Source organism: Heterodontus francisci, chromosome 12 (assembly GCF_036365525.1).
Source record: "Heterodontus francisci isolate sHetFra1 chromosome 12, sHetFra1.hap1, whole genome shotgun sequence".
NCBI classification, from domain to species: domain Eukaryota; kingdom Metazoa; phylum Chordata; class Chondrichthyes; order Heterodontiformes; family Heterodontidae; genus Heterodontus; species Heterodontus francisci.
The window spans coordinates 104,366,367-104,390,913 of NC_090382.1; the positions used below are offsets into that span (position 1 = coordinate 104,366,367).

The 24,547-nt window shown below is 46.1% G+C and overlaps 1 protein-coding gene across 1 annotated transcript in view; it reads right to left on the minus strand.

Annotated features, from left to right (window-relative positions):
* The window catches only part of cyfip2 (cytoplasmic FMR1 interacting protein 2), a 111,101-nt gene extending 86,999 nt beyond the window's left edge, over positions 1–24,102 (minus strand). Inside the window, exon 1 of the mRNA XM_068043990.1 lies at positions 23,944–24,102. The gene's annotated coding sequence lies outside the window, so the exon portion shown is untranslated. The remainder of the gene's footprint in view (positions 1–23,943) is intronic.
* Between the last annotated feature and the right edge of the window lie 445 nt (positions 24,103–24,547).

Consider the following 24,547-nt stretch of genomic DNA (forward strand, 5'->3'; position numbering starts at 1 on the left):
GCTTTTGTACTCTATGCCTCTATTTGTAAAGCCCAGGATCCCACGTGCTTTATTAACTGCTTTGTTAACTTGTCCTGCCACCTTCAATACTTGGTGCACAAACACTCCAAAGTCTCTCTGTTCTTTAAAATTGTACCATTTAGCCAGTGTTGTCTCTCCTCATTCTTCCTACCTAAATGTATCATCTCACACTTTTCTGTGTTGAATTTCATCTGCCATGCGTCTGCCCATTCCACCAGCCTGTCTTGAAGTCTATTGCTATCTTCCTCACTGTTTACTGCACTTCCATGTTTCGTGCCATCTGTAATTTCCAAAATTATGCCCTGCACCCTCAAGTCCAAGTCATTAATGTATATTGAAAATAGCAGTAGTCCTAGCACTGAACAATGAGGAACACCACTGTATACCTCTCTTCAGCCCGAAAAACAGCCATTCACCACAACTCTCAGTTTTCTATCCCTTAGTCAATATTGTTTCCATGTTGTTACTTCTCCTTAATTCCCATGGGCTTCAATTTTGCTAACAGGTTTATAATGTAGTATTTTATTAAATGCAGTTTGAAAGTTCATATACACAACATCAACTGCACTGCCCTCATCCACCCCTTCTGTTACCTCATCAAAAACTCAATCATGTTAGTCAAACATGATGGCTCTCCTTTATTAGTCCATGCTTGTCCAAGTGGCTGTTAATTTTCTCCTGAATTATTGTTTCTAAAAGCTTCCCCACCACCAATGTTAAACTGACTGGCCTGTAAACTGCGTGCAGTTCTGGTCGCCACATTACCAAAAGGATGTGGATGCTTTGGAGAGGGTGCAGAGGAGGTTCACCAGGATGTTGCCTGGTATGGAGGGCGCTAGCTATGAAGAGAGGTTGAGTAGATTAGGATTATTTTCATTAGAAAGACGGAGGTTGAGGGGGGACCTGATTGAGGTGTACAAAATCATGAGAGGTATAGACAGGGTGGATAGCAAAAAGCTTTTTCCCAGAGTGGGGGATTCAATTACAAGGGGACACGAGTTCAAAGTGAAAAGTTTAGAGGGGATATGCGTGGAAAGTTCTTTACGCAGAGGGTGGTGGGTGCCTGGAACGCATTGCCAGCGGAGGTGGTAGACGCGGGCACGATAGCGTCTTTTAAGATGTATCTAGACAGATACATGAATGGGCAGGAAGTAAAGAGATACAGACCCTTAGAAAATAGGCGACAGGTTTAGATAGAGGATTTGGATCGGCATAGGCTTGGAGGGCCAAAGGGCCTGTTCCTGTGCTGTAATTTTCTTTGTTCTTTGTAATTGCCTGGGTATCCGTCTCCCCCTTTCTTGAACAAGAGTGTAACATTTGCAATTCTCCAGTTCTTTGGCACCACCTCTGTATCTAAGGAGGATTGGAAGATTGTGGCCAGTGCTTTTACAACTTCTAATCTTACTTCCCTCAGAACCATGGATGCATCCCATCGGGTTCGGGTGACTTACCAACTTTAAGTACAGCCCGTCTTTCGAGCACCTCCTCTTTGTTTTTGTCTCATCCAGTATCCTGGCAACTGCTTCATTTACCATGGCTTTGGCAAAGTTCTTTTCCTTTTGGTAAACACTGATGCAAATTTAATGCTCATTTAGAACCTCAGCCATGCCGTCTATCTCCACCAATAGTTCTTCATTTTGGTCCCTAATGGACCCCACCACTCCTGACAATTCTTTTACTATTAATATGCCTACAGAAGACCTTTAGGTTTTTGTTTTCTGCTAATTGTCAATCAATTCTCATACTGTCTCTTTGCTCTCCTATTTCCTTTTTTACTTCCCCTCTGTGTTGTTTATATTCATCCTGATTCTTCCTTGTATTATCAAACTGACATCTGTCACATCCCCCTTTATCTGCTTCATCATACTCTCTAACTCCTTCATCATCTCAGGAGCTCTGGCTTTGGTTGCCCTCCCTTTCCCTCTTGTGAGAATGTTCCTAGACTGTACCACAACCATCTCCTCTTTAAAGGCCGCCCATGGCTCCATTACATTTCTGCCTGCCAGACTTTGACTCCAATTTACTTGGGCCAAGTCCCTCCTGAATTCGCTAGTTAGTCCTCCTCCAGTTAAGTATTTCTATTCTAGATCACTACTTATCTTTCTTCCATAACTAGGCTAAACTTTACGATGTTATGATTACTATTCCCAAGATGCACCCCCGTTGTGACATTCTCCACTTTGACCCAATTCATTCCCCAGGACTGCATCCAGCAATGCTTCCTTCCTCATTGGGCAGGAAACATACTGATCAAGACAATCCTTCTGAACTCATTCAGAAATTCCTCCCCTTCTCTGCCCTGAACACAATCACTGCCCCATTCAATATTGGGGTAGGTAAAGTCTCCCATTATCACTACTGCACAGTTGCACCTAGCAAGTCTGCTCCTCTGGTTCCTTCCCACTATCTGATGGCCTATAAATACACCAAACAGCATAATAGCTCTTTTATTGCTTTTCAACTCCAGCCAAATAGATTCTGGCTTTGACTCCTTGATCATTTTCTCTTTCTAGCACTGGAATATTTTTCTTAATCAAAACTGCTATTCCTCCTCCTTTATGTTTCCTGAATTCTTTGTACCCAGGAATATTAAGCATCCAATCTCCTCTTTTTGGAACCAGGTCCCGTGTACAAATTTGCACCTACAGCTCACCAACTTTATGAACCACATTTAAACGCACGCACTTCAAACCTAACTTAGACCACTTTGTATTTTCTATGATCCCACCTACTTCTGTGTTATTTCTAACTCTGACTCTCCCAGTCCTCTGTCCAGCTTGTTTGTACTGAATTATTTTAAACCTTCCCCTCAACACTAGTTAACCTGCCCACCGGGGTATTGGTCCCAGCTCTGTTCAGATGCAAACCGTCCACCTTGAACCGGTCCCTCCTGCTGCAGAACTGGTCCCAATGTCCCAGAAATCTGAAACTCTTCCTCCTCCATGTTTCTAGCCATGCATTAACCCGCTATATCCACCTATTTCTACTCGCACTAGCACATGGCACTGGGAGTAACTGGGAGTAATCCAGAGATTACTATATGAGGTCCTGCTTTTTCACTTTCTTCCTAGCTCTTCAACTATGATGGCTGCAGGAACTCAGCCCTTTTCAAGTGTGTCATTGGTTCTGACATTGACCAAGACTTCTGCACCTTCCCCTTCTCCTCCCGCACAGTATGTTCTGCATCCTCTTAGTGATTCCCTTACCCAGCAACAGGGAGTCAACAGGCAGGAGGAACCAGTTCAAGATGGGCATGGCTTATGTCAACGATAGCAGAACTGCCTGTCTGTCCCTTCCCTCAACTCCAGCAGCACAGAAACTTTTGTGTCTTATCTCAGTCCTCATTTACCACTCTGACCTCCAATCCCACTTCCAAACCAGTATTTTAACCAGCTCTTTCGCAGTGCCTTCGTTGAAGTTATGTTACCCACAATCTTGACCTGGCAGAATTTGGGCTTCACCTCTTGCAGCCAGGTGCCAAAGAATGGCCAGTTTTGCCAGCAGTGTTATACTCTGAGCTTGGTTGAGCTGCAGCCTCTGATAGCTTTGAGCAACTCCTCAAGAGCGAGCCTTTCCTCCAGATACAAGACACCACCGGAAGGCATAAAGCCATCTTGCTAGCACTGCTATTTTTGTACTGACCACCAGGAAAGGGCAGTGACCAGAAAATACTAAACACCACTTTCCAACCTTCTACCACACTGAACCCGGTCAGGCAGTGGCTATTCCTTCCTTACTGATCATCTGCAATCCATTCATGAATCTAAATGTGTCAGCTGTGGCTCAGTGGGTAGCACTCTGACCTCTAAGTTAGAAAATAGTGGATTCAAGTCCTGCTTGAGCTCTGGCAGACATTCCATATGCCAGTACCGCTGGAGTGCTGCATTGTCACAGGTGCTTTCTTTTGGATGAGATGTTAAACTGAGGCTCTTCCTGCCCTATCAGATGGATGCAAAGGGCACTGTTTAAAAAACAGGGGTGTTACCCCTGGTGCCCTGGCCAATATTTATCCCTCAGTGGACATCATAAAAGCAGATTATCTGCGTTGGAGGCAGTATAGAGAAGGTTTACTAGACTAATACCTGGAATGGGCGGGCTGTCTTATGAGGAAAGATTGGACAGGCTAGTCTTGTTTCTGATGGAATTCAGAAGAGTAAGAGGCGACTTGATTGAAACATATAAGATCCTGAGGGGTCTTGACAGGGTGGATGTGGAAAGGATGTTTCCCCTTGTAGGAGAATCTCGACCTAGGGGTCACTGTTTTAAAAATAAGGGGTTTCCCATTTAAGACCGAGATGAGGAGAAATTTTTTCTCTCAGAGGGTCGTGAGTCTTTGGAATTTTCTTCCTCAAAAGGCAGTGGAAGCAGAGTCTTTGAATATTTTTAAGGCAGAGGTAGATAGATTCTTGATAAGCAAGGGGGTGGAAGGTTATTGGGGGTAGGTGGAAATGTGGAGTAATCAGTTCAGCCATGAAGTTATTGAATGGCGGAGCAGGCTCAAAGGGCCAAGTGGCCTCCTCCTGCTCTTAATTCTTATGTTCGTATGTCCATTAGCGCATTGCTGTTTGTGGGAACTTGCTGTGTGCAAATTGGCTGCTGCATCTCCTACACTACAACAGTGACTGCACTTCAAAAATACTTCATTACCTATAAAGTGCTTTGGTATGTCCTGTGGTCATGAAAGGTGCTATAAAAATTCCAGTCCTTCTCTTTTAAACAGAATGGACACCACAGCACAACGTGGAGGCCAGGCGAAGATGGAGTGTGAGTGATCCCTGCATTAGACCGATGAAGGGACAATCCTTGGCATTGCATGATCTGAACTGGTTTAATTTATTTGCATTCACTCAAATTTTGACTCACTGCTCCCTCTGTACTGCCCCTCCGAAAGTGCAGCATTGCCTCCACACTTCCCCTTCAAGGGTGCCGAACTCCCTCCGTATTGGCCCTCCAACAGTGCAGCGCTCCCTCCATACTGCCCCTCTGATTATGCAGCATTCCCTCAGTCCTGCCCCTCTGATTATGCAGCATTCCCTCAGTACTGCCCCCTGACAGTGCAGCACTCCCTCAGTACTGCCCCTCCGACACTGCTCCCCCCACTCAAGCCTCCGACTAAAATGATCCACATCTTGAAAGAAGGATCCCACTTCCTTTCTGCTCAAAGCAGCAGGTTAATATTGGGACATGGTGGGAAGACAGTGGGATTACAGCAGGTCAGTAACTGGTGTCTTTGTAACTCTCACCCCCACACCCTCAAATCTGGTTTCTCCCAGGCAGGGGAGTTAAATCTGAGCAGAAGAGTCTGAGATGGAGAAGAGGAGAGTGTGAGAATTGGATTGTCTCTGGTGCTGCTGTCAACTTTGTTCTGCATCTGTCTGTTGGTAGATTAAGGTTGGTGGGTGGCCTAGTCAGCAGCCATAGCAACCATGTCAGCAGCCCTAGCAACCAGCATTTCCACTCTCACTCTGAAAAACATACTCACTAAATGTACAAATTATCAATCTAGAAGTCGCTCAGGAAACCTTAAATCACATCATAACATTATCTAAAGGAACAAGGTCCTGCCACATTAACTCTTTCAGTGCTGAATACCTTATTTCCTAAATTATGACAAACAATTCCTTTCCTTTTAAAGTAATCCAAATGCTGATGGTGTCTCAGAGAAAAATTCTTCCCCTCGCTATTTTAACTGTGATAGTCTGACTAAAACAGTGAACTTGCATTTATTCAGCACCTGATCACATCTTCAAGATGTCCCAAAATGCTTCACAGCCCATGAATTAACTTTGAAGTGTCACATCGATAAACGATGCACAGCAAGATCCCACAAACAGCAACAAGATAAATGATCTGCTTTTGGCGGTGCCTTGATGAAAGGTCGGTGCCTTGTGACCTTTCCGGGGCCCAGGGTGGTAACTCTCAACCTCTCCGACTTTTCCTGTCCAATTTTCCAATGTCCACACTCATGCACTTCCCAGCCGGAGTCAATAGACAGAGTTCAGGATCAGGAATCTGGACACATACTTTGCCTCCTCAACCAAGAGGTACAAGGCCAATTCTAACACCCAAATCAGCACTCAGGAGGGACCAACTAATGGCAAAGACTGATGATTGAACCAGAAACGAGGCTAACCTTAATAGTGCAGTGTAATGTTGGTCAGTTTTTTTTTTGTTTGTTCATGGGATGTGGGCGTCGCTGACTAGGACAGCCCTGGGGAGAAAGACCCATCAGGAATAGAATTCTGCCTGATTTGCCAGTACGCTGTGTTTTGCTACAAGTTACATTGTTGTTGTGGAGCACAGAGTGATTGCGGAACTGAGTACTTCGTAAACAGAGTGCTAAAATTGAGAATTCAGTGCAGGGGGGAAGGAGGTGTTACTTTTTAATTCTTGTTTTTACCTACAGTAGTTGGTGAGTGCTTTTCTTTGTCTCTAAGTTAGGAAATTGTAACATACTATTATTTTACTAAATTAGTAAATAATTAACTAATCAAATAAATAAGGATGGACATGGCAGGGCTGGTGCTGTGCCATGAATGCAATATATGGGAGTTTGTGGAAAGCATTTCAGTTCAGGATAACCATATCTGCAGTAAGCATCTGCAGCTCGAGCAACTTTGGCTCAAAGTTGTTGAGCTGGAGTCCGAGCTGTGGACATTCTGGGCATCAGGGAGGGGAAGAGTTACCTGGACACTTTGTTCCAGAAGGCAGTCACACCCCTTAGATTAAATTGAACTTTAGAGTTGGTCAACGGTCAGGAACGGGAGGGTGCGTCTACGAGGCAGACAGGTATGGGGAGCCAGGATGTCTGGGATGCAGTGATGGAGATGCCTCGGCCCTTGACTTTGATCAACATCAAAACATGTTACCCATGTGAATGAGAACAAGGACTGCAGGGTGGATGTGCAAACTGTCCATAGCACTATGGTGCAGGAAGCCATTCAAGTGGGGGGAGTGAAAAGGAATGTGGTAGTGGTAGGGAAGAGTATAGTCAGGGGGAATAGATACTGTTCTCTGGAGCAGTGACTGGCAGTTCCAAAGTTTGTGTTGCCTGCCCAATGCCAGAGTTAAAGACATTTCCTTGTAGCTGGAGATGAACTTGGAATGGGAGGGGGAGGATCCAGTTGTGGTCCAGGTAGGGACCAAAGACATCGGTAGAATGAGGAATGATGTTCTGCTGAGAGAGTTTGAGGAGTTAGGGTCCAAATCAAAATGCAGAACCTCAAAGGTAATAATCTCTAGATTGTTACCTGAGCCATTTGCCAATTGGCAAAGGGTCAAACAGATTGAAAAATTAAACAGGCAGTGACGTAGTGGTATTGTCACTGGACTAATAACCCAGAGACCCAGGGTATTGCTCTGTGGACATGGGTTCGAATCCCACCACAGCAGAAGGTGGAATTTGAATTCAATTTTTAAATCTGGAATTAAAAAGCTAATCTAATGATGGTCATGAAACTGTTGTTGATTGTTGTAAAAAACCCATCTGGTTCACTAATGTCTTTTAGGGAAGAAATCTGCTGTCCTTATCTGGTCTGGTCGACATGTGACCCCAGACCCACAGCAATATGGTTGACTCTTACATGCCCTCTGAAATGGCCTAGCAAGCCACTCAGTTGTATCTAACTGCTACAAAGTCAATTAAAAAGAATGAAACCGGACGGACCACCCAGCATCGACCTAGGCACAGGAAACTATAACGGCAAACCCAGCCCTGTCAACCCTGCAAAGTCCTCCTTACTAACATCTGGGGGCTTGAGCCAAAGTTTGGAGAGCTGTCCCACAGACTAGTCAAGCAACAACCTGACATAGTCATACTCACAGAATCATACCTGACAATGTCCCAGACACTGCCATCACCATCCCCGGGTATGCCCTCTCCCACCGGCAGGACAGACCCAGCAGAGGTGGCAGCACAGTGGTATACAGTTGGGAGGGAGTTGCCCTGGGAGTCCTCAACATCGACTCCAGATCCCATGAAGTCTCATGGCATCAGGTCAAATATGGACAAGGAAACCTCCTGCTGATTACCACCTACTGCCCTCCCTCAGCTGATGAGTCAGTACTCCTCCATGTTGAACAGCACTTGGAGGAAGCACTGAGGGTGGCAAGGGCACAGAATGTACTCTGAGTGGGGGACTTCAATGAAAAACACCAAGAGTGGTTCAGTCGCACCACTACTGACCGAGCTGGCCGAGTCCTAAAGGACATAGCTGCTAGACTGGGTCTGCGGCAGGTGGTGAGGAAAATACATACTTGATCTCATCCTCACCAATCTGCCTGTCACTGATGCATCTGTCCATGACAGTATTGGTAGGAGTGGTGGAGAAGTCCTTGTGGAGAAGAAGTCCCGCCTTCACATTGAGGATACTCTCCATCGTGTTGTGTGGCACTATCAACGTGCTAAATGGGATAGATTTCGAACAGATCTAGCAATGCAAAACTGGGCATCCATGAGGCGCTGTGGGCCATCAACAGCAGCAGAATTGTACTCAACCACAATCTATAATCTCATGGTTCAGTATATCCCCCACTCTACCATTACCATCAAACCAGGAGACCAACCCTGGCTCAATGAAGGGTGCAGGAGGGCATGCCAGGAGCAGCACCAGGCATACCTCAAAATGAGGTGTCAACCTGGTGAGGCTACAACACAGGACTATCTGCGTGCCAAACTGCGTAAGCAGCATTCGATAGACAGAGCTAAGTGATCCCATAACCAATGTATCAGATCTAAGCTCTGCAGTCCTGTAAATGGTTGTGGACAATTAAACAACTAACTGGAGGAGGTGGCTCCACAAATATCCCCATCCTCAATGATGGGGGAGCCCAGCACATCAGTGCGAAAGATAAGGCTGAAGCATTTGCAACAATCTTCAGCCAGAAGTGGCGAGTTGATGATCCATCTCGGCCTCCTCCTGAAGTCCCCAGCATCACAGATGCCAGACTTCAGCCAATTCTATTCACCCCGCGTGATATCAAGAAACGACTGAAGGCACTGGATACTGCAAAGGCTATGGACCCTGACAATATTCCGGCAATAGTACTGAAGACCTGTGCTCCAGAACTTGCTGCACCCCTAGCCAAGCTGTTCCAGTACAGTTACAACACTGGCATCTACCCGGCAATGTGGAAAATTGCCCATGTGTGTCCTGTACACAAAAAGCAGGACAAGCCCAACCTGGCCAAGTACCGCCCCATCAGCCTACTCTCAATCATCAGTAAAGTGATGGAAGGTGTCATCAACAGTGCTATCAAGCGGCATTTGCTTAGTAATAACCTGCTGAGTTTGGGTTCCGCCAGGGTCATTCAGCTCCTGACCTCATTACAGCCTTGGTTCAAACATGGACTAAAGAGCTGAACTCAAGAGGTGAGGTGAGTGATTGCCCTTGACATCAAGGCAGCATTTGACCAAGTATGGCATCAAGGATCCCGAGCAAAACTGAAGTCAATGGGACTCAGGGGGAAAACTCTCTGCTGGTTGGAATCATACCTAGCACAAAGGCTGTGGTTGTTGGAGGTCAAAGGGCATCACTGCAGGAGTTCCTCAGGGTAGTGTCCTGGGCCCAAACATCTTCAGCTACTTCACCAATGACCTTCCTTCAATCATTGGGTCAGAAGTGGGTATGTTCGCTGATGATTGCACAATGTTCAGCACCATTCGTGAATCCTCAGATACTGAAGCGGTCCGTGTAGAAATGGAGCAAGACCTGGACAATATCCAGGCTTGGGCTGATAAGTGGCAAGTAACATTCGCGCCACACAAGTGCCAAGCAATGACCATCTCCAACAAGAGAGAATCTAACCATCTCCCCTTGACATTCAATGGCATTACCATTGTTGAATCCCCCACTATCAACATCCTAGGGGCTATCATTGACCAGAAACTGAACTGGAGTAGCCATATAAATATCGTGGCTACAAGAGCAGGTCAGAGGCTAGGAATCCTGCGGCGAGTAACTCACCTCCTGACTCCCCAAAGCCTGTCCACCATCTACAAGGCACAAGTCAGGAGTGTGCTGGAATACTCCCCACTTGCCTGGATGGATGCAGCTCCAACAACACTCAAGAAGCTCTACACCATCCAGGACAAACCAGCCCACTTGATTGGTACCCCATCCACAAACATTCACTCCCTCCACCACCAACGCACAGTGGCAGCAGTGCGTACCATCTACAAGATGCACTGCAGCACCGCACCAAGGCTCCTCAGACAGCACCTTCCAAACCCATGACCTCTACCAACTAGAAGGACAAGGGCAGCAAATGCATGGGAACACCACGACCTGCAAGTTCCCCTCCAAGTCACACACTATCCTGACTTGGAACTATATTGCCGTTCCTTCACTGTCACTGGGTCAAAATCCTGGAACTCCCTTCCTAACAGCACGGTGGGTATATTTACCCCACATGGACTGCAGCCGTTCAAGAAGGCAGCTCACCACCACCTTCTCAAGGGCAATTAGGCAGTGACGCCCACATCCCATGAATGAACTAAAAAAAAACATAGCTCAAAGAATGGTTTGGGAAGAAGGGGTTTAAATTCATGGGGCACTGGCACCAGTATTGGGGAAAGAAGGAGCTGTTCCGTTGGGATGGGCTCCACTTATACCGGACTGGGATCGGTGTCCTGGAAAATCATATAACTAGGGCTGTGGATAGGGCTTTAAACAAAAAGCGGGAAAGGGTCAGGTGAAGGGAGATTTAGAAATCTAAACAGAAAGTCAAGGCAATGCAGCAGTGTAGCGACTGATGTAAAGACAAGCAGAGTGGGATAGGAAGGGTCAGAGAGTTTAACGGTAATAGTGCACCAGCAAATAAGGTCCTGCAAAGAATGGGGTTGAAAAAAGTAAAATTAAAGGTTCTTTATCTGAATGCATGAAATATTTGTTACAAGATAGATGAAATAGTGGCACAAATAGACGTAAATGGGTTTGATATAATCGCCATTACAGAAACATGGTTGCAAAGGGACCAAGGTTGAGAAATAAATATTCCAGGATGCACAACATCTTGAAAAGACAGATAGAATGGAAAAGTAAGAGGAGTAGCTCTGATAATGCAGGATGACAAAAGGACAGTAATGAGAAAGGATCTTGGTTGAGAAGATCAGGAGGTAGAATCAGCATGTGTGGAGATTAGGAATAACAAGGATCTGAAAGCACTGGTGGAAGTAATTTATAGGCCCCCTAACAGTATTAATATCTGGTTCACTAATGTCCTTTCGGGAAGGAAATCTGCCATCCTTACCTGGTCTGGCCTACATGTGAATCCAAACCCACAACAATGTGGTTGACTCTTAAATGCCCTCTGAAATAGCCTAGCAAGCTGCTCAGTTGTATCAAACTGCTATAAAGTCTAAGAAAAGGGATGAAATTGGACGGACCACCCAGCATCGACCAAGGCACCGGCAACGACAACGGCAAACCCAGCCCTGTCAATCCTGCAAAGTCCTCTTTACTAACGTCTGGAGGCTTGTGCCAAAGTTGGGAGAGCTGTCCTACAGACTAGTCAAACAACAGCCTGACATAGTCATACTCACCGAATCATACCTTACAAACAATGTCCCTGATGTCAGCATCATCATCCCTGGGTATGTCCTGTCCCACCAGCAGGACAGACCCATCAGAGGTGGCGGCACAGTGGTATACAGTCGGGGGTGTGTTGCCCTGAGAGTCCTCAACATTGACTCTGGATCCCATGAAGTTTCGTGGCAGCAGGCACAAGGAAACCTCCTGCTGATTACCACCTACACCACCCCCCCCGCCCCCCACCGCTTGGCTGATGAGTCAGTACTCCTCCATGTTAAACACAAGAAGCACTGAAGGTAGCAAGAGCACAAAATGTACTCTGGGTGGGGGACTTCAATGTCCATTACCAAGAGAGGCTCGGTGGCACCACTACTGACCAAGCTAGCCGAGTCCTAAACGACATAGCTGCTAGACTGGGTCTGCGGCAGGCGGTAAGGAAACCAACAAGAGTTGAAACCTACTTGACCGCGCCCTGACCAATCTACCTGTCGCAGATGCAGCTGTCTGTGACAGTATTGGTAGGAGTGACTACCACAAATGTATTACCACTATTCAAGCAAGGAGAGAGAAAACAGACAAACTTAAGGCCAGCCATGATCAGTGCTGGGGCCTCTTCTATTTATAATCAATATTAATGACTTAACAACAACAGCAACAAAAATTTGTATTTATATAGCGCCTTTGACATAATAAAACATCTTAAGGTGCTTCACAGGAGCATTATAAAACAAAGTATGACACCGAGCCAACAAAAGGAGATATTAAGTCAGATGACCAAAAGCTTGGTCAAAGAGGTCGGCTTTAAGGAGTATCTTAAAGGATAAAAGCGAGGTGGAGAGGTAGAGAGGTGTAAAGAGGGTATTCCGGAGCTTGGGGCCTTGGCAACTGAAGGTGCAGCCACCAATGGTGGGGCGATTAAAATCGGGATGTACAAGAGGCCAGAATTAGAGGAGCGCAGATATCTTGGAGGGTTGCAGGGCTGGAGGAGATTGCAGAGATAGAAAGGGGTGAGGCCATGGAGATATTTGAAAACAAGGATGAGAATTTTAATATCACGGTATTGTTCGACCGGGAGCCAATGTAGGTCAGCGAGCACAGGGGTGATAGGGAGAATGGGTCTTGGTGCAAGTTAAGACATAGGCAGCAGAGTTTTGGATGACCTCAAGTTTATGGAGAGTAGTATGTGGAAAATCAGCCAAGAGTGCGTTGGAATAATCAAGTCTAGAGGTAACGAAGGCATGAATGAGGTTTTCAGCAGCAGGTGAACAGAGACAGGGTCCAAGACTGAGACTGAGGATAATGTATCCAAGTTTGCTGACGATACAATGCAAGGTGGGAAGGTAAGATGTGAGGAGGACATGAAGAGATATAGACAGTTTAAGTGAGTGGGCAACAAGGTGACAGATGGAGTGCAATATGGGGAAGTGTGAGATTATTACCTTTGAAAATAAGAATAGAAAAGCAGAATATTTTTTAAAAGGTGTGAAACTTGTAAGTGTTGATGTTCAGAGAGACTTGGGTGTACTGTTACAAGGAACACACCAAGTTAACATGCAGGTACAGCAAACAATCAGTAAGGCAAATGGCATGTTGACCTTTATTGCAATGGGATTGGAGCACAAGAACAAGGAAGTCTTCCTACAATTGTAAAGGGTTTTGGTGAGACCACACCTGGAGTACTGTGCGCAGTTTTGGTGTCCATATCCAAGAAAGGATATAATTGCCTTGGAGGAGGTACATCCAAGGTTCACTAGATTGGTCCCTGGGATCAGAGGGTTGTCCTATGATGAGAGGCTGAATAAATTGGACCTATACTCAGGGGGCATAGATTTAAGGTGATTGGTTGAAGGATCAGAGGAGACATGAGGAAAAACTTTTTCACCCAGAGGGTGGTGGGTGTCTGGAATTCACAGCCCGGATTGGTGGTGGAGGCAGAAACCCTCAACTCATTTAAAAGGTACCTGGACATGCACCTAAAGTGTTGTCACCTGCAAGGCTACGGACCAGGTGCTGGAAGGTGGGATTAGATTGGGCGGCTAGTTTTGTTCCAGCTGGCGCAGACAAGATGGGCTGAATGGTCTCTTTCTGTGCCGTAGCATTTCTATGGTTCTAATGAGAAGTGATCTCATCGAAACATACAAGATTCTGAAGGGCCTTGACAGGGTAGACACAGGGTTTCCCCTAGCTGGGGAATCTAGAACACGGGAGCACAGTCTCAGGATAAGGCGTTGATTATTTAGGACTGAGATGGAGAAATCTTTTCACTCAGAGGGTTGTGAAGCCTTGGAATTCTCTACCCCAGAGGGTTGTGGCTGCTCCATCATTGAGTATATTCAAGGCTAGGATAGATACGATTTTTGATCTCTCAGGGGATCAAGGGATATGGACAGCGGGCGGTAAAGTTGAGTTGAGGCAGAAGATCAGCCATGATAATATTGAATGGCAGAGCAGGATCGAGGGGTCGTATGATCTATTCCTGCTCCTATTTCTTATGTTCTCATGTTTGGAGAATCGATCAATAATTATGTACAAAAATAAAATGCAACATTGCCATTTCAGGAAAACAAAACCAAAACTTCCCTTTTCACTTCACTATGAATATCGTTGCGTTTACACCCTGCACCCTGCCAACTTCCTCACGGTGTTTGAGAATGATCAGTGTTGCCTGTTGGTAGCTTAAGGCCGGTGGGTTGCTGTGACTTGGGGTCAGAGTGACTTGGGGTCCAAGTCAGTTCCTGTTTCCAGAACCAATAGAGGGAGAGGGTGGGCAGTGGAAAATCCAGGCTGCAGCCATGCTGGACTTGGGTCACACCTAGTACATTGAGCCACTGACACAGCTCCCTCATCGCTGGCCAAGACATAGGTTTCCTGGTCTTCAAGGATAGACTGAAAGATATACACGCCTGGGAGTGGGTGCAATGAAGATTTACGAGATTGATTACTGGATGAGAGGGTTGTCCTGTAAGGAGAGATTAAGAAGAATGGACCTATACTCTATGGTGTTTAGAAGAATGAGAGGGACTCTCACTGAAATGTGTAAAATTCTTCGAGTGCTTGACAGGTAGGTGCTGAGAAGCTGTCTCCACCTGGCTGGAGGGTCCAAAACTAGCAGTCTTATTCGGCCATTTAGGACTAAGATGAGGAGAAGTTTCTTCACTCAGAGGGCTGTGAACTTTTGTAATCAAGGGATATAGGGATAGGGTTGGAAAGTGTTGAGTTAGAAGCTCAGTTATGATCTTATTGAATGGCGGAGCAAGCTTGAGGGGCTGAATGGCCTACTCCTACGTTCTTACATCTATAGGCAAAGTATCAAAGCTCTCACTTCACCTGTATCTTCAGCGTGTGCACTTGTTGTCCGCCATCGCTGGAATCCTGGGCAAGGTCGGCTCAGCACATTGCAGAATCCACTCCTCTGCTCTTTCTCCATAGCCTTACAATATTTCCTCTTCAAGTATTTATCCAATTACCTTGTGAAAGTTACCACTGAATCCCTTTCAGGCAGTGCATTCCAGATCACAACTTGTGTAAAAATATTCTCTTCATCACTCCCCACTATTTTTACCAGTTACTTTAAATCTGCGCTTTTTGGTTACCAACCCTTCCTCCATTGCAAACAGCTTCTTCTTATTTACTCTATCAAAGCCATTCTTAATTGTGAAACACCTCAACCAAATCTCCCTTAACTTGAGCCCATAATCAAGGCTGACACACGAAGGAGTGCTGCTCAGCTAGGAGGTGCCATCCTGAGTTGAATTCTCTCCTTGTTCAGGTGGGTGTTAAATACCCCAGGGAACACTGTGAAGAAGGGCAGAGGATCTCTCCTAGTAACAACCAAAGATTATTCTTCATCCCGAAACAGGTTAACTGGTTAATCTCCTCACTGCCTTCTGCATATAGTATATAAATACTTGAAGGAAAACAAAAAATTGCAGGGCTATTGGAAAAAGGTAGTGTTATGATCCTGTAGGTTTTTTTTTCCGGGAAGAATGCGGTGTGCCTTTAAGGCTGGAAAAGGCGCAGTACTGCTTTAAGGCAAGAAGCTCCAGCAACTGAGTCAAAGAATGCATTCTCGTTGCCCCGGGATACAGCCACTCAGAGACTGAGGATTGAGAGATACATTGTTGCCGATTGACATTTGAAACTGGTTGAAAAACTGGCTTTTGAGACACAGTTAACAGAAAGATGTACAGACAGACCAGCATATACTGAAGGAAATGAGAGCTCTCTCTTGGTTTATTTAAACCCTTTTTATTATACTCTCAGAATTCTGATGTCAAGCCAGATTAATTTCTTGAAAGAAAATAACCAAATTCCTTTTACTCCTGAACTGTAATTGTTGAACTTCTTCGCTGGAAAAGAAGTGCATCAATTCAACTGCTGAACTAGACTACGGACTGTTCAACTGTTGAAGAACTTTTTTTTCCCCCATTGGACGGCTGTGAGGACTTCAAGCAACCTTGGACTATTCCACATTGGAAGATTTCACTTTGGCAGAAGCGTAAATATGCAAGGACACTATTTTTTTCTATTTTAAATGTTGTTTATATCTTAGTAGTGTTCAAGAATTTAGTTTTTCTAATTAAACAGTTAATTTGTTGATTTAAAGACACCTGGTTTGGTTAGCTTCATTCGGGGGTTAATAGACAGTACAATTTGGCTGGGTCTTCCTTTAATTTGGAAAGTTTAAAATGATATTGTAGGCGATCTGTGGAGGGACGGGACTGAATCAACAGTGTGTTTCTCCCACCACAATCAAAATCAGAACATTTTGATTGGGGGCTTTGACTTGAGCGGTCGGTCATAACAGTAGGGCAATGGGATTAATTTGCAGAGCTCTTTCAAAGAGCCGGCACGTGCAGAATGAGCTGACTGGCCTCTTTCTGTGCTGTGTCATTCTATGATTCTATGCCGGGCGTTGCAGTATTTAATGCCTTTGATTGAGATATTGGAGGAGACACTTCATCAATCCGATTCCTCCTTATAAAAAATTCTTGATCAAATGAGAAACTCTCAGGGGGAACCTCCCCTCCACTAATTCACCTCTGGCTGTGTTTGAGAATCAATATCAACAGCAGAAACCAATGAGAATCTGAGAGCGAGAGAGAGATATCTGCTGATGACAGAGTCCAGTTATACCCACTCTACCCAGTCAGGGACCCCAATTGTACCCATAGTACCCAGTCAGCGACCGCAGTTATACTCACAGTACACAGTCAGCAACCCCAGTTATACCCACTATACCCAGAAAGGGACCCCAGTTGTACCCATAGTACCCAGTCAGCGACCGCAGTTATACTCACAGAACACAATCAGCAACCCCGATTATACGCACAGAACCCAGTCAGGGACCCCAGTTATACCCACTGTACCCAGTCATCGACCCCAGTTATACCCACAGAACACAGTCAGGGACCCCAGTTATACCCACTGTACCCAGTCATCGACCCCAGTTATACCCACTGTACACAGTCAGCGACCCCAGTTGTACCCACAGTACCCAGTCAAGGACCCCAGTTATACCCACTGTACCCAGTCAGGGACCCCAGTTACACCCACTGTACCCAGTCAGGGACCCCAGTTATGCCCACTGTACCCAGTCAGGGACCCCAGTTACACCCACTGTACCCAGTAAAAGACCCAGGTTACGTCCACTGTACCCAGTCAGGGACCCCAGTTACGCCCACTGTACCCAGTCAGGGACCCCAGTTGTACCCACTGTACCCAGACAGGCACCCCGATTATACCCACAGAACCCAGTCAGGGACACCAGTTGTACCCAAAGTACCCAGTCAAGGACTCCAGTTATACCCACAGAACCCAGTCAGGGACCCCAGTTGTACCCACAGAACCCAGCCAGGGACCCCAGTTATACCCACAGTACACAGTCAGCGACCCCAGTTATACCCACAGTACACAGTCAGCGACCCCAGTTATACCCACAGTACACAGTCAAGGACCCCAGTTATACCCACAGTACCCAGTCAAGGACCCCAGTTATACCCACAGAACACAGTCAGGGACCCCATTTATACGCACTGTACCCAGTCAGGGACCCCAGTTATACGCACTGTACCCAGTCATCGACCCCAGTTATACCCACAGTACCCAGTCAGGGACCCCAGTTGTACCCACAGAACCCAGTCAGGGACCCCAGTTGTACCCACAGAACCCAGTCAGGGACCCCAGTTGTACCCACAGAACACAGTCAGCGATCCCAGTTATACGCACTGTACCCAGTCAGGGATCCCAGTTATACCCACAGTACACAGTCAGAGACCCCAGTTATACGCACTGTACCCAGTCAGGGACCCCAGTTATACCCACAGAACACAGTCAGGGACCCCAGTTATACCCACAGAACCCAGTCAAAGACCCCAGTTATACCCACAGAACACAGTCAGGGACCCCAGTTATACCCACAGAACACAGACAGGGACCCCAGTTATACCCACAGAACACAGTCAGGGACCCCAGTTATACCCACAGAACACAGTCAGGAACCCCAGTTATACCCACAGAACACAGACAGGGACCCCAGTTATACCCACAGAACACAGTCAAAGACCCCAGTTATACCCACAGAACACAGTCAGGGACCCCAGTTATACCCACAGAACCCAGTCAAAGACCCCAGTTATACCCACAGAACACAGTCAGGGACCCCAGTTATACCCACAGTACACAGTCAGGGACCCCAGTTATACCCACAGTACCCAGTCAAAGACCCCAGTTATACCCACAGAACCCAGTCAAAGACCCCAGTTATACCCACAGAACACAGTCAGGGACCCCAGTTATACCCACAGAACACAGTCAGGGACCCCAGTTATACCCACAGTACACAGTCAGGGACCCCAGTTATACCCACAGAAGACAGACAGGGACCCCAGTTATACCCACAGAACACAGTCAGGGACCCCAGTTATACCCACAGAACACAGTCAGGGACCCCAGTTATACCCACAGTACCCAGTCAAAGACCCCAGTTATACCCACAGAACACAGTCAGGGACCCCAGTTATACCCACAGAACACAGTCAGGGACCCCAGTTATACCCACTGTACCCAGTCAGGGACCCCAGTTATACCCACTGTACCCAGTCATCGACCCCAGTTATACCCACTGTACCCAGTCAGCGACCCCAAGACAAGGCAACTCAGCAACAATCCAGGGGAAAATCAAAAATTACCTCAGATTTCAGCTTCACTATGAGCTAAACACATCAACGCCCCTCTGAAAAACACTCCAACTGAACACAGCAAAAACCCTTTAAAGCTGCACCATCCCTCAAGGATAGAATATAGAAAATACAGAACCAGAAAAGAACTAGTACACTCCAGTCACGGTGTTCAAAACATCCCATAATATCTTCCGACTGCTGCAGCCCTCAAACCCTTCTTGCACCAAATATCTGTCGAGTACCCTGTTGAATTTGCCTCTGCTCCCTCCAGGGATAGTCTCTCCCCCCCACCCTCCATGTTAAACGATTCACCCGCCCTCCTCAAAGCCCCCAGCTACAGGTCGAGACCATCTTAAACAACTTATTGGTGTTCTTTTCATCTACACCCCTTGGAGGTTACAAAGTACAGTCGCCCCTCAACAGCCTTCTCTGTAGTGTTGCCAAATTTGCTGGGCTGCCTTTTTGGCATTCTTGGGATGTGACTGTCACTGGCAAGGTTGGCATTTATTGCCCATCCCTGGTTCCCCTGGGAAGGTGGTGGTGGGTCTTCTTCTGGAACTGCTGCTCGCAGGTTTCATATAAACTGAGTGTTTTGCTGGGCCACTTCAGAGGGCAATTAAGAGTCAACCATGTTGGTGTGGGACTGGAGTCACATGTATGGCCAGACCAGGTAAGGACGGCAGGTTTTCTTCCCTAAAGGACATTAGTGAAGCAGTTGGGTTTTACCAACAATCCGACAGCTTCTCAGTCACTTTTACCGAGACCAACATTTCTTTAAGCAGAATTCAGATTCTCAAGCTGCCAGGTTGGGATTTGAACTCTCTTTCTTTGGGTTATTAGTTCAGCAACAACCATGGGACTGCTTTGATTTTGATTTAGAGATACAGCACTGAAACAGGCCCTTCGGCCCACCTAGTCTGTGCCAACCATTAACCAGCCATTTATACTAATCCTACACTAATCCCATATTCCTACCACATCCTCACCTGTCCCTATATTCCCCTACCACCTACCTATACTAGGGGCAATTTATAATGGCCAATTTACCTATCAACCTGCAAGTCTTTGGCATGTGGGAGGAAACCGGTGCACCCGGAGGAAACCCACGCAGACACAGGGAGAACTTGCAAACTCCACACAGGCAGTACCCAGAATTGAACCCGGGTCACTGGAGCTGTGAGGCTGCGGTGCTAACCACTGCGCCACTGTGCCGCTATAAGGCATTGGGAAAGGTCACAATAACTGTACATGAAATGCACTCTTACCACCAAAAAAATACTACAAGACAGAACAGTGCTATTTTAATATATGCAAGCACACAGTAGTCTAATTATAAGAGCAAAATACTGCGGATGCTGTAACTCTGAAATGAGAACAGAAAGTGCCGGAAATACTCAGCACGTCTGGCAGCATCTGTGGAGAGAGAAACAGAGTTAACGTTTCAGGTCTGTGTGACCTTTCATCAGAACTGGCAAAAGTTAGAAATGTAACAGTCTTTGAGCAAGTGAAAGGGGGGAAGAGGGAAGAAGAACAAAAGGGAAGGTCTGTGTTCGGATGGAGGCCAGGAGAGATTAAATGACAGAGATGTCATGAACAGAATGTAAATGGAGTGCTACGTAGTTGTAGTAAAAGACAAAGCTCGAGTCCAGCGAGAGTGCTAATGGCAGAATAATGAACAACTTTGTCTGTTTTAAAAAACATGAAAAACAAGTTTAAGACTAGCACATGGTTAAACAAAATATAAAAAAAAGAAAATGCATAAAAATAAAAAATAAATAATAAAAAATAATGAGGCTCATGGTCTGAAATTATTTAACTCAATATTGAGTCTAGAAGGCTGTAGAGTGCCTCATCGGAAGATGAGATGCTGTTCCTCAAGCTTACATTGATCTTCAGTGGAACACTCCAGCAGACCAAGGACAGAAATGTGGGCTTGAGAGCAGGATGCTGAATTAAAATGGCAAGCAACTGGAAGCTCAGGGTCATGCTTGTGGACTGAGTGGAGATGTTCCGCAAAGCGATCACCCAATCTGTGTTTGGTCTCCCCAATGTAGAGGAGACAGCATTGTGAGCAGCGAATACAGTGTACTAAATTGAAAGAAGTGCAAGTAAATCGCTGCTTCGCCTGGAAGGAGTGTTTGGGGCCCTGGATAGTGAGGAGAGAGGAGGTAAATGGGCAGGTATTACATCTCCTGTGATTGCATGGGAAGGGGATGAGGTGTCAGGGGTGATGGAGGAGTGGACCAGGGTGTCACAGAGGGAATGGTCCCTTTGGAATGCTGACAGGGGAGGGGAAGATGTGTTTAGTTAAGGCATCACGCTGGAGGTGGTGGATGGTCCTTTGGATGTGGAGGCTGGTGGGGTGGAAAGTGAAGACAAGGGAAACATTGTCGCGGTTCTGGGAGGGAGGGGAAGGGGTGAGGGCAGAAGTGTGGGAAATGGCTGGGACACAGTTGAGGGCCCTGTTAAACACAGTGGGGGGGAAATCCTCGGTTGAGGAAAAAGGAAGACAGATCAAAGGCGCTGTCGTGGAAAGTTGCATCATCAGAGTAGATGCGTCGGAGACAGAGAAACTGGGAGAATGGAATGGAGTCCTTACAGGAGGCAGGGTGTGAGGAAGTGTAGTCGTGGTAGCTGTGGGAGTCAGTTGGCTTATAATAAATATTAGTGGACTGCCTATTCCCAGAGATGGAGACAGAGAAGTCGAGGAAGGGAAGGGAAGGGAAGTGTCGGAGATGGACAATGTGAAGGTGAGAGAAGAGTGGGAATTGGTCCACTCCTCCATTACGCCCAACACCTCGTCCCATTCCCACGGCACCTTCCCATGCAATCGCAGGAGGTGTAATACCTGCCCATTTACCTCCTCTCTTCTCACTATCCCAGGGCCCAAACACTCCTTTCAGGTGAAGCAGCGATTTACTTGTACTTCTTTCAATTTAGTATACTGTATTCGCTGCTCACAGTGTGGTCTCCTCTACATTGGGGAGACCAAACGCAGATTAGGTGACCGCTTTGTGGAACGCCTCCGCTCAGTCTGCAAGCATGACCCCAAGCTTCCAGTTGCTTGCCATTTTAATTCAACCCCCCTGCTCTCAAGCCCACAATTCTGTCCTCAGCCTACTGCAGTGTTCCGTTGAAGCTCAATGCAAACTCGAGGAACAGCATCTCATCTTCTGATTAGGCACTCTACAGCCTTCTAGACTCAACAATGAGTTCAATAATTTCAGACCATGAGCCCCATTATTTATTTATTTTGTATTTTTGTATCTTTTCAATTTTTAAAATTTATTTTTTAACCATGTGCTAGTCTTAAACTTGTTTTCATGTTTTTGCTTTCAGACAGAGTTGTTCATTATTCTGCCATTAGTACTTTCTCTGGACTCGGGCTTTGTCTTTTACTACAACTATGTAGCACTCCATTTACATTCTGTTCCTTGACATCTCTGTCATTTAATCTCTCCTGGCCTCCATCCTATCACAGACATTCCCTTTTTTGTTCTTCGCCCTTCCACTCCCCCCCTTTCACTTGCTCAGAGACTGTTACATTTCTAACTTTTGCCAGTTCTGATGAAGGGTCACTGATCTGAAACATTAACTCTGTTTCTCTCCACACAGATACTTCCAGGCCGGCTGAGTATTTCCAGCACTCCCTGTTCTCGTGTGAGTGTAAAAGTGCATCTATGAGTGTAAGTGCATCTACGAGTCACCTCAAGACTTGACTATTCCAGTGTTCTCCTGGCCAGCTTCCCATCTTTCACCCTTCATAAACTTCAGCTCATCCAAAGCTCTGCTGTACATATCCTAACTCACACCAAGTCCTGTTCACCCATCACCTCTGTGCTCACTGACCTTCACTGATTCCCGGTTTGACAACGCCTCAATTTTTAAAATTCTCATCCTTGTTTTCAAATCTGTCCATGGCTTCTCCCCTCTATACCTTTGTAAACCTACAACCCTCTGAGGTATCTGCACTCTTTTAATTCTGGCCATTTGCACATCCCCAAAATTTAATCGCTCCATTATTGGCAGTTCAGCCTTTAGCTATGAAGGCGGAGTTCTGGAATTCCCTCTCTCTCCTCCTTAAGGCCTACCTTTGATCAAGCTTTTGGTTACCTGCCCAATATCTCCTCTCGTGGCTCAGTGGCAGATTTTGTCTGATTTACACTCCTGTGAAGCACCTTGGGACATTTTACCATGGTAAAGGGGCTATATAAATGCAAACTGTTGTTGTGAGTCTGAGTGTGCAAGTGAGTGTAAATGTGAGTGTGAATATGAATGTCCATGAAAGTGAACGTGCCTCTCTCAGGGTGAGAGGGGCTGTGAGTTTGAGTGGCTGAGTGAGTGAAAGAGGCTTTGAGGATGAGAGTGAGAGGCCGAGAGTGAGAGTCTGAGTAAGGGAGTGTGAGAGGCTGTATGAGTGAAGGCTGAGTGTGACCGTGAGAGTCTGTGAGTGTGCAAGAGTCTGTGAGTGTGAGTGCAAGAGTCTGTGAGTGTCAGTGCAAGAGTATGTGAGTGTGAGTGCGACAGGCGGAGTGTGAGAGGTTGTGAGTGCTAACTCTGTGCAGTTGGAGGGTAGGTAGTCTGACTGAGTGTGAGAGGCTGTGACTGAGTGTGAGAGGCTGAGGGAGTGAGAGAGTCTGAGTGAGTGTGAAAGGCTGTGAGTATGTGAGTCGGAGTGAGGGAGTGGGAGTGTGAGAGGCAGTGAGTGCTAATTCTGTGCAGTTGGAGGATAGGTAGGGTTCCATTCAAATGGAGATGAGATGAGGGAGAGCGCAGGACCCGCAGTGAGAATCAGGCCAGTTTCAGTGCGGATCAGGCACCGCATTATCACGAAGCAAAAGAAAAACCAATTACACCTTAAACCCTGGCTCGCTCCTGGATAAAAATACATTTCCTTCACATCAATAAAACAGAGCGAGTCAGCATTGAGAAACCAATGTCCCCGCCCTGCGCTGCTAAAAAAAAATAGACGGGTGAAATTGCAAAATAGATAAGAATCATTTTCCGAGACTGTGATGCATCAAATCTTGCCGGAATATAATTATATTTAATGAATCGGTACCCACAGTGAATTATCCCTTCTTAAGTATAATGTATCCAGTGTTCCCCCTTCATTTGCCTACGCCAAGTCTCACATTGTGATCAGGTATTTTGTACATTGTTGCACACTCTAAATATTTGCTAAAAATGGTTTGGATACATTCACTTACCTGCTGAGTGCATTGTAGTAGAGAGCAGCATTGGGACAGTGCAGATCACAGTCGATATGGGGATAACAGGAGCAGATTCAGGGCTCCCTGGCTGACAGATGCAGTGCGTTTGACAGAAGCTGCCGGCTCCAACACACACAAAGCAAAAAATGGCTGCAGTGCAGATCCTGAAAGTGACAGAAGCGGATCAGTGATGTGTAAAAAAAAACAGACACCCCCTTCAAATTATCAACCCGCTTAAAACCTCAAGAGGGGAAGCTGAGTTGAACGCATTTATGGGGTTAACTATATCTAAGGATACATCAAAATGTACAAATTAGCCACATTGTAACATGAGCTAAATTATTTCTTTCAAATCTAAATTTACAAATTAGCCAAATTGTAACCAAATTATTTCTTTAAAACCAAAATTTACAAATTTAAAACTGAGACAAATGATTACTTAAATGCCAGTGGTTAACACTGGTGTCTCTGAGTCAGATGGTTGTGGGTTAAGTTCCACACCAAAACCCCATGCATGGCCTTCAAGCTGCCACCTCACATGGTGTTGCTACTCCCGTCGTTTCGAGCACAGGTAAGGCCATCTCTGATCACTTCCTTGTAT